The sequence below is a fragment of the Lepisma saccharinum genome, chromosome 5 (genome assembly GCF_977018435.1).
Source record: "Lepisma saccharinum chromosome 5, izLepSacc3.1, whole genome shotgun sequence".
NCBI classification, from domain to species: domain Eukaryota; kingdom Metazoa; phylum Arthropoda; class Insecta; order Zygentoma; family Lepismatidae; genus Lepisma; species Lepisma saccharinum.
The window spans coordinates 78,951,107-78,961,473 of record NC_139233.1 but is presented as its reverse complement, the minus strand read 5'-3'; the positions used below and the strand labels follow the sequence as shown (position 1 = coordinate 78,961,473).

General features: G+C 40.1%; 1 non-coding gene across 1 annotated transcript; it reads left to right on the top strand.

Annotated features, from left to right (window-relative positions):
• Positions 1 to 8,579: 8,579 nt before the first annotated feature.
• On the top strand, positions 8,580 to 8,654 carry TRNAT-UGU (transfer RNA threonine (anticodon UGU)). Its single transcript has one exon. It is a non-coding gene; the product is annotated as a tRNA-Thr (tRNA).
• The last annotated feature ends 1,713 nt before the right edge of the window (positions 8,655 to 10,367 follow it).

Below are 10,367 nucleotides of genomic sequence, written 5' to 3'. Positions count from 1 at the left end.
GTATTAGTAATGTTAGTTCTAGCTGTTCAATTTTCTCTTTTTCAAAAGCTCCACCATTCTCTTCTCCATTCCTTTCTCCTCGTCCCCCATTTTCTCCTCTTTTTTCTGCTGTCTGACACTTTTAAATAACTCCATCAATTCAAAGCACACTCGAAGAGATAGATGGGAAGGTACATACTGCCCACGTTTTATATTTTCGACGAAATCTCCGAATGCCGCAGATTTTTCTTTTTTCCCGATTATACATGAAAACATTTTTATGAGATTGTCGATTCTTACTTCCATATCTTTGCACACTTCTTCCAGATTTTTTAGCAGATCTTCCGCTAAGTTGTTTTCTTCGCAAAAGTCGACGTAACACGCAATATGTTTCTCCGCATGCTTAGCCTGGTTCTTATTCCATAGGCTTCTTCTTTCTCCCTTCTGATTCTCGTTCTTAAGGTCAGCATACAAAAGGTCGAAATCAAAAGGTAACAATGCCATCTGAAAATAAAAGAAAAACTGTTATTTATGCACACGTCAGTATTATACAATTTACATCGAAATATCTTTCTTTTCAGCAACAATGGATGAATTTCATAACAAATTATTTGAGACATGTCACAAGAACCGAAATGGAACAGGCCGTCGCAGACATACGTGCCACCATGCTGCGACACCTCGAAAACCAGGAGGCAATTAGCAGGCGTCAGCACGAGTTTGCTACTCAGCAGAGCACCAGAATAGTCGCTGCTGCTGAAACGCTCGCGGACCTTTTTCGCGAGCTTTTTCAGCAGGGCGAGCTATTCCGTGCGGAGATGCTCCAGGATAGGAGAAGAACTGCCGAGCAGATCGACGAGCATTGGAACAGGTATCTATTTTTATATTTTTTTTTTCCATTTCATAATTTTTAACAGACTATTTTTTTCAGACTTCGTCGTTCAAGAAACATCTCCATACATAATATTTTATTTTTCTAATTGCTGTTATTATTATTTTTCAGAGTTCACCAAGCAACTCTTGATGCCGGTGCTCGTCTAATCGGCGACCTGCCCCGGCAACTTTTCCAGCACGAAATCATCGTAGCTGCTGGGGCAGGAGTTCCTATCCCTGGAGCCGCTCCGCACGAAGAAGTTGCTGACCCTGCGCCTCCTGGCGGAGAGGTAGTGCCTGTTCCGTCTCCTCCACAAATCCCCCAGCAGGAGGAGGAGGAGGAGGAGGAGGATTCACCGTCTTCTTCTCCATCTGTGGTGGATTTGGTGGAGGATGACGACGACGAAAATTTCTGACGCCCTCGTTCTCCTAAATAAAGAACATGTACAGAATACAGGTAATATTTTTCTTCTTACCTTAGACCCCTCTAGTTTTCTTCGGCTTCGGAAGTATCCGTCTCCTCTATGATGGTCGGAAATCGACGTGTCGGAGGACTCAAACTTCGACTGAATTGATCTTCAACCTTGAAGATGCTAGAAAGAAAATCATATTTTCTGTTTAGGTCACTTCTTCTTACAGGATTAACACTGTACTCTGATAGCTCCTCAGGGTCCAGAACACGACCTTTCACCCCCATTACTACGCCTGTCGGGTCTTCCAAACCTATGCCGCTCTTGAACCATTTAAAAATTTCGTTCAACGTTAACACAGACTCTCGATAATGTTTTCGAAACATCTGCATCAACGTCGAAACATCGCAGTAATCTACAATCATGTACAGACTGTGCCATCCTACCCGATAGAGACGTGGAATTTCGTCATTTAACAATTCTTCCAAATTTTCATATCGAACCAATTCGATTCCTGAAACAACACGATTCAGTCTCTCATCCGCCATCATCAGATATTTTTTTACCTCACATTTTGGAGGAACATGTAGATAATCTATATTTACATGTTCCGAATTTAATTCCGATTCGTTCTCTTGGCATATACAGTCAAATGACGAAATTCCTGACAATACGGCGAAAGGTCCTGCATTGTACCCGTGAGCAGCTATCTCATCTACCACACGGTTCGACCACACACCGTATGGTAGGTGGCAATATACCGGTGCTCTTTCGTATATAAAATGTGTCTCGCATAATCCATGTCTACGGTTCTTGCAAAAATACATGTTGATCGGAAAACCGTCACTTTCCATTTCCATATATGTTTCCGATGGTAAATCTTTATTATAAAAAGTAACCAATAGAGACTCCCTGTACCTCACAGGAGCATCGAAAATTAATAATTTTGCACCGTTATTTACAGCCTTCTCTGGTTTAACAGACTTCATTTTTCCTCGACCAGAAACCGTAGCAGGATATGCCAGACACATCGTCTCACCTGGAGGACGTTCCGTATATCCATATAAGGGATTGCACGTTAGATTCTTGAACACAGACTGCTTCCTTTTTCTCAAAGGTTCACCAGCACCGTCGATACAGTTTCGCTTACGCTGTTTTTTTACTTTCTCGTATGTATGATGTGCCGCATTTTTTTCTTCCCACGATTTACGAAATTCTTCTTCACTGATCCAGCTCGGCACATCCGTATTCTTTTCCGTACTCACACCTGGACGTATCGGCGGCTCTGGTGAACATTGAGAAGTAGGTAGCGGCCTACCATCCGTTACCGGTTCAGGTGGGGATGACTTTCCAATCATCCCACCGACAAATGACAGCATCCAGGATACGAAACCCATAGTACTCACCTCGGAATACAGATTTTATACCTAGCTCGTCCAGAAACAAGTGGCAGCAAGGGCGTCCAGGAACAAGTATCAGCAAAATCGCAGATGATTACTACCTGATAGCGTACAGTCTGTCGAACTGTGTAAGTGAAACACAGTAAAACTTCTTATATACCTACCTACCCCTCCTCAAATTCCCTGATATTCTCTGCGCATTCTCTCGCGCAAGGCATCCAACGCCCACGTGCCTCGTCGGTCCTCCTCTTTTCCCGGTATACTATGAATCTCCACCTCCTCCGAGAACACAACTTTTTTTATTCTATTCACGTGCTGCCTCTCGGAACTTTTTTTTCCTTTTTGCCCGCTCTCCATTTCGCCGCCTACTAACGTATCCTGCACACAGTCATACCTTATCAACGTTCCCACAAACTTCCACACGCCCATTCCAAGAAACATCCGACATGTCCCAACACGTGTTCCACAATCTCTCCATATCACTTCAACATCCCAACACATTTCCTTTCCAACTCCTTTATCTTCTCACCCCCAACCGAAACGGAAACCCATATCATCATTCCCAGAAAACTAACCGTAGTCACTTCCTCATTAACAACAGGAAACCCTAACCCATATCAACATTCCCAGAAAACCTTCACCTCATTATTAACAACAGGAAACCATCTTATCAATTCCCCAACCGCCACCGAGTTTTCCTCCTCCCCCCAAACCGTCACCTCATCATTAACAGGAAACCATCTTATCAATTCCCCAACCGACTTTTCCTCCTCCCCCCAATCAAAACACTCCTCACAAATTAATCACAACCCATTCAATGACGTCACACCAATCAAATCTCTCCTAACAAAATAAACCCCACCCATTTATGACGTCATCACTCAAAACCAACACCCTTGCTTGCCCACACTGCTTGGTCATCAATTGATCTTTGATCGATCTTTTCCAATCAATTGATTTATCGGACTCAACGGGGGTGAATAACTACTCCGCTGGACGTTTTCATCTGACCCTACTCTGAGCAAGATCAATTCAATCTTGATCACTTACCAATTTGCTTCAGGTACACTTCAATTTCAATTGCCTTCCAATGACAAGCAGTCGCTTGTTTATTGGTCCAATGCACACCTTGAACTTCATCTTGCAAGACAAAATGGTAGTTTACACCTCGTAACGATCGTAATGTGGCCACTTCTCAAGGTACACTTTGTTATAAAATAATGTAGTGCACATTTTCTTAACGTGTTCTGTAAACTTATCCATAAAATCTTTTGTTCATGTTATCGAGTAAATAACGGTTCAATGGTTTATGAGCAACTTCCTCCATTAAATTGCTAGTGAAAATATTTTCTAAATTACCATGAAGTGCTTCTGTTCCAAGACACTCTTTTTACAATGCAAAGCACCGGTAACAGTCATGCTGTGGTTTACATACAGATAATCACGGTAGGAACTAAAAAATGATTTATATTTTGTGGTTTTAATTGATCTAGCTTTGCACCATTGAACATTTGTTTCACATTTTGATGTATGACACTCACATATACAGTATGTTTGTGCTAGTTGCTTTGATAAAATATATTTTACTCGACTCGGCGAATTTCGAAAACCCAACCGTGCAATATTTTTCTTGAAAGGTTCGTATACTTCTCGCACATTCTCAAGCATTTTTTTTCTCTGTTTAAGTATTTGTATTCCATCTTATTTGGCACTTTAATCTTTAATTCCTGGGAGCTATTTGCTAATATCTTGCTCCTAATACAGCGGCTGCACTGTCTGAATAATATCTGCAGAGCAGAGAATTCCTTCCTATGTTTTCCACCATGTACTTTGATGCCACCAACTCAGCCATTATTTTCATTACTTCGGCTTGAAGGCAGTATGGAAAAAATTTATATTTCTCACTCATAATGCTAGTGTTCTAAAACTTTTCCTTTAGTTCAATTAGCATATCCTTCCCAGCGAGATGATAATCAGATTCACCTCTTCTTGAATCATCTTCATCGTCTGAACACATGGGCCTGAGACCTTCTTGAATGATTGTGTCAAAACTAGTTAAACCTTTCTGAACTTTTTCCTTCTGTATATTCCACCTCCGTAGTCGAGCGGGTTAAGGCGTTCACTCGTCTTGAGATCGTTCGCTGCGGGACGGCGTAGGTTCGAATCCGGCTCTGGTGGGAATTTATTCGGCCTACGTATAGGGCCGGTGGCAACCCACCATCGTGAGGAAATTGGGAAGCTCCGAGTGAGTGAGCGTAACCCGGTCGAGAAGACCTACAACAACGGCTGGGGGTTCGTCGGGCTGATCACCCGTCACCCCAACACTGGTCTGAGACCTCCGCGCTATAACAGGTGACGGTGGAACAGTGTGGGAGGGAGACCAGCAGTCGGTAGGTAAGCCAAGGCCCGCCAAGGTGCTGTAGAGCTGTGGGGTTATGGTTATATTCCACTATAAGATAATTTCTTCGGTTGAATAGGTGAATCCCCAATCCATTACAGACCCTTATTCAATCTCAGAAACGTGGAATCACATGGCGAGAAGTTAATATTTCTACAGACTTCACCACATTTGCTCACAAGGTTCATCAGAAGATTCACTGTTTTCGAGAGAAGGAACTTGGTGAATTCCTGAAGGTTCTTGTGAAGACTATTTTTGTGATTTTCATTAATTACTGTAACATGCGCTGTTTCAACTTTATCTTCCCATAATATACGAGTCCTTCTGAGTTTATTTTCTCAAAGGATCAGATTTCACGTGTAAAACCGCAACGTATTTTTCTAATACGTTATACACAATTTCTTAACTTTAACCACATATAGTAAATTTGCCCTACAATCATCGTACATCACGATCACAATCCACAAACACTTTGCAATTAGCTTAGATGGACACTGGAAGGGCCTGAGCATTTTTCTGCGTAGATGCGTGCACGGCTTTATCCAGAATTTCCCATCTGAAGCTGGAGTTGGTATGTAGAGGGAGATTATTTCCATAACATCTTTGCATTTGAAGCTTCGAAACGAGTCACAACTCCCGAAGCAGCCAATCAACTAAGCGAGCCGCTGACGTCATCTCAACCCAGAGCATATCGCTAAGCCCCTCGCTCAGGCTCTACACGCCCAGTAGGCTCGCTAGACAGACTCGCTCAGTCCGCTGGAGATGTTCCGAAAGTAATTTCTCTCCCTGCCCGTCCTTCTTTCTCTCTCTCTCCTCTCTCTTCTGTATCTCTGTATTCTCTCTTTTCCTTTTCTATCTGTTGCTTTTTTCCTCTTGTTCTCCTTCTCTGCCTGGCTTCTCCATTTCTCTTCCATTTTGCTTCCTCTCAATTTCTATGACTTTTCATATCTTTTCTTACCCCGGTTGGGGACAAAATTTTGATCTTTACTTGGGTGCCCATAGCATAGAATAGTTTATTCTATGCCCATAGCCTGGTCTCGTTCTGGTCAGTAGCGCCTTCTGCCTCATCACACATTCGCACGGACACCATGGCCGTAGCCAGGAAAAATTTTCGGGGCAGGGGGTTACTTATAATTGGTCCCATTGGCGTCTCCAGAAATTTGATTAACAGAAATAAGAACAGTAATAATAATAATAATAATAATAATAATAATTAAAATTTCGTGATAAAACAATTTATTCCAAAATGTATTATTATTATTGCTGTTATTATATTCTAAAGAAGACTTTTCTACTCTATCCATCAGAAGTGTGAATATGCAGCACAACTGTGTTTTTATTGTTTTTCTTTGTCTCATGCAATGTGTACTAAATGCATGGTTATTATATTTTGTCATTACATTTTAGATACCTTCAAGAAAAAGCTTTAAAAGTTAAATAGAGATTATGTTGTTTGACCTGTCACATAAAATTTATTTTTTTGAATTTTTGAAAAATATAGAACAAGTTATTCTTTAGATTAGCCTAAATGGTAGAATATTAAAAAAAAGAAAAAAGCATAACCTGGTTCTTGTACTATAACCTCAATTTTTCGATCTTGCAGTTTTTATTTGATTATTCTGTTTAAATACTAACTAGATGAACTTCATTTCTGTTATTAACAATAAAAAATAACAAACGATCTGCTATTTTGTAACTTGCACTAAACGATGCCATTTCCTGGGAGAGCAGTGGTCCATAAATGTAGGACAATTCTAGCTCGATCATCCTAGCATTTCTTTGTATTTTTGCGACGCTTCGAATAACTTTTTGAAAATGTGTAATAAATTTTGGTTTCTAAACTTCCATTAATCCAACATGCCAAAAATTTCGGTGGGTTTGAACCCTAAAACAAAAACCCTCTAAAATACGACCATGACGGGCACACCCAAATAAATCTGTAATGCGGTTATTTTATATTATGCTTTTTCACTGAACACCATCTCCATGAAAACATCAAATGTTCAAGCGCCACTTCACCTGCCATTTGCTTCGCTTCCGCAGCGCTTGCATCCATCTATCGCATAAACTGCGATCGTTAACACTTTTCGAAATATGTTACCTCTGCCGCCGTTCGCAACACGCTTTTCTGGCTTGTATTATTATGGACTTCATTCGCACAACCAACGCGCGTACTATTTTTGTTTATACCACCACCTGCCATGCGTTGGAATGTACTTTTGCAACCTAGTTTCATTCGAGACCTTGCAACAGTGTCGACGCAATCCACACATCAGTGCAAATAGAGGGATTTTTTATAGAAAAGGAAACTTTCAATGTTATCTTTCTCTTCTCACCCTGTTCCAAGCATGGAAGAGGCGATAAAAGAAGGTTGGGGGGGGGGACAACTAAAAGCGAAACTGGTGTTTTAAACATTGTCTTGAATTACCTTTACATTGCATTGCCATTTGATTACACACACAAAATCAACAATTCTCACCTACTCCTCTTGCCAGATGCTCTTTCTTCAATGGTTTCTCAGAAGCCAACAAACTGGTGAAGAAGTCGAAGTTGGAAGTAGAACTTCGGGCAGTTTACGAATGTAAACTCTTTCAACTTGTCGAAGCCCTCATACCGCAAATGTTTTCAGGCATCTTCTGGGAAACAAAAATGTATCCCTTTTTTACTATTCAGTTCATTCCACAATTTATTACATAATAATACTAAAGAAATTGTGCAAATGTACAGGGTGACCTGTAATTAGATGTATTCCCTGAAAGGGTTAAAGTAGAGGCAATTTGCAATAAATTTGACCATATGATACCCCGTCCGAAAATTAGTAGTTTTCGAGAAAATCGAATTTCTATTTTTTTAATGACAATTTTTCACATAAAAATACGAATTGAGAAAAAACAGCTCATTGTATGGCACATATTTCAGTGTTTTCTGATAACTAACAAATAAGTGGTTGGTTAGAAAAAAAGTTTGTTTATTAATAACAATCACATGTAAGTAACGGGTGGGTCTAATCTTACAAGTGATGATAGAAAAATGCACTCTTAGTTTACTTGGCAACGTATTAATAAACAAAAATGGTATGACACGAAGCGTACATATTACTTAAATTACTTCCTTGTGTCATCTGCTATCCAACAAGGTACAAATGTTGCAAACATTCACATTTGTGTGCAAGAAATAATACTTCATTCATTTTCATGTGAATGTAAACAATGAACAATACAATTAAAGAACATACACGTCTTGCTCAAAGTGGGCACCTCCGTTACGAATGCAGGCACGCAGGTTTTTACGGACATTTGGTCTCGTAACTCGTGTAGTGATTGTGTCCTTGATGTGTTGACCAGCTGTTAAGATCCTCTCCCTGAGCTCTTCTTGCTAGTTTACCGGTGTCTTATAAACTAAGTCTTTCATGTGGCTCCAAATGTAAAAGTCGCAAGGGCTCAAATCGATCGGGGGATCGAGCTGGTAAATCATGTCACGTCTTGTGGCTCGAAGCACATCCTCCAACAACATTGCGGGGCCTCCCCCATGGCGCAGTGGTAGCGTCCTTGCCTTGTAATCAAGGGGTCCCGGGTTCGATACCCGGTGGAGGCACAAGTGGTTCGGATCCCACTTTAAACTGTAGGTCCAGTTCCGAACAGCAACTCAAACCAAACCAAACTCCAACAACATTGCCATCCCGTTCCTCAAAAAATGTTCATAAGTGATGCCATTTAAGATTTGGGGCAGGAGAAATGGCTCGATCAAATGATTGTTGATGACGCCCATCCATACTTCTGTCTTGGCGTGCGACAGTGGCGGGATGAAAATTACCAAAAGAAATGTATTGGCCGAGGCGGCGCGATTCCCAGGCCGGCTCGTTCCTCCGATTTTTGCGACTTCTACATTTGGAGCCACATGAAAGACTTAGTTCACAAGACACCGGTAAACTAGCAAGAAGAGCTCAGGGAGAGGATCTGAACAGCTGGTCAACACATCAAGGACACCATCACATCACGAGTTAAGTGAACAAATGTCCGTAAAAACCTGCGTGCCTGCATTCGTAACGGAGGTGCCCACTTTGAGCAAGACTTGTAATGTTCTTTAATTGTATTGATGAATGAAGTATTATTTCTTGCACACAAATGTGAATGTTTGCAACATTTGTACCTTGTTGGATAGCAGATGACACAAGGAAGTAATTTAAGTAATTTGTACGCTTCGTGTCATACCATTTTTGTTATTAATACGTTGCCAAGTAAACTAAGAGTGCATTTTTTTTATCACCACTTGTAAGTTCAGATCCACCCGATACTTACATGTGATTGTTATTTGGGACAAACTTTTCTTCAACGAACCACTTATTTGTTAGTTATCAGAAAACACTGAAATATGTGCCATACAATGAGCTGTTTTTTCTCAATTCGTATTTTTATGTGAAAAATTGTCATTTAAAAAAAAAATAGAAATTCGATTATCTCGAAAACTACTAATTTTCGGACGGGTATCATATGGTCAAACTTATTGCAAATTGCCTCTACTTTAACCCCTTTCAGGGAATACATCTAATTACAGGTCACCCTGTATAATTGCACTGTTGTGCACAGGTGGCTTGCGAAGTTTTCAAAGATATGCATTGAATTTAAATTGCTATTTTTCCTATGTAAGTGTGACGTGACACATTTTTTAACCTGATTTTTGGATTCAGTGGTTTGGAATACCTATCACCGTAACTTCTACAGAACAAAAGTTAAAATTTCTTAGCTAGTGTTATTTTTTCACCAATACACATGCATATTTCTAATGATAACATATACTATGCGAATTTTAGTATTTTTTTGTGTTTACTGTTAATTTGCTACACATTTAATTACAATACGAGCAATACTTACTTTCGTTTTGTTCTTCGTTAAACTTTGGTTTTGAGAATTGTAAAAAGCCAAACAATTCTGCAAGTATTCAAGATCAATACTTAAACACAGCAACTTTCTCTTTGCAATTTTTGTAGATAAGCTCTACGGAAACAATTATCACGTGTGTGCATTGTTGCACTGTTGTATTGTCGTAAGTCATCAATGTAAATGTTCTGGTGCACGGATGACTAACCAATATTGCATTTTTGATTAGTGAGTTACCAATACCAAATAAGAAAGGAATTGTGCTGAGGTGCACAAAAAAATAATTAATACTACAAGTTATAAATGGTAGTCTCCGCTATGTCAAAAACTCTCATGGTTCTATCAGATTAAACTACCAAGAGAAACAATATCTTCATAATGCGAATTTAATGCGGCATGTTCGTTTCAACACTCACCTGGCAAGGTTTGA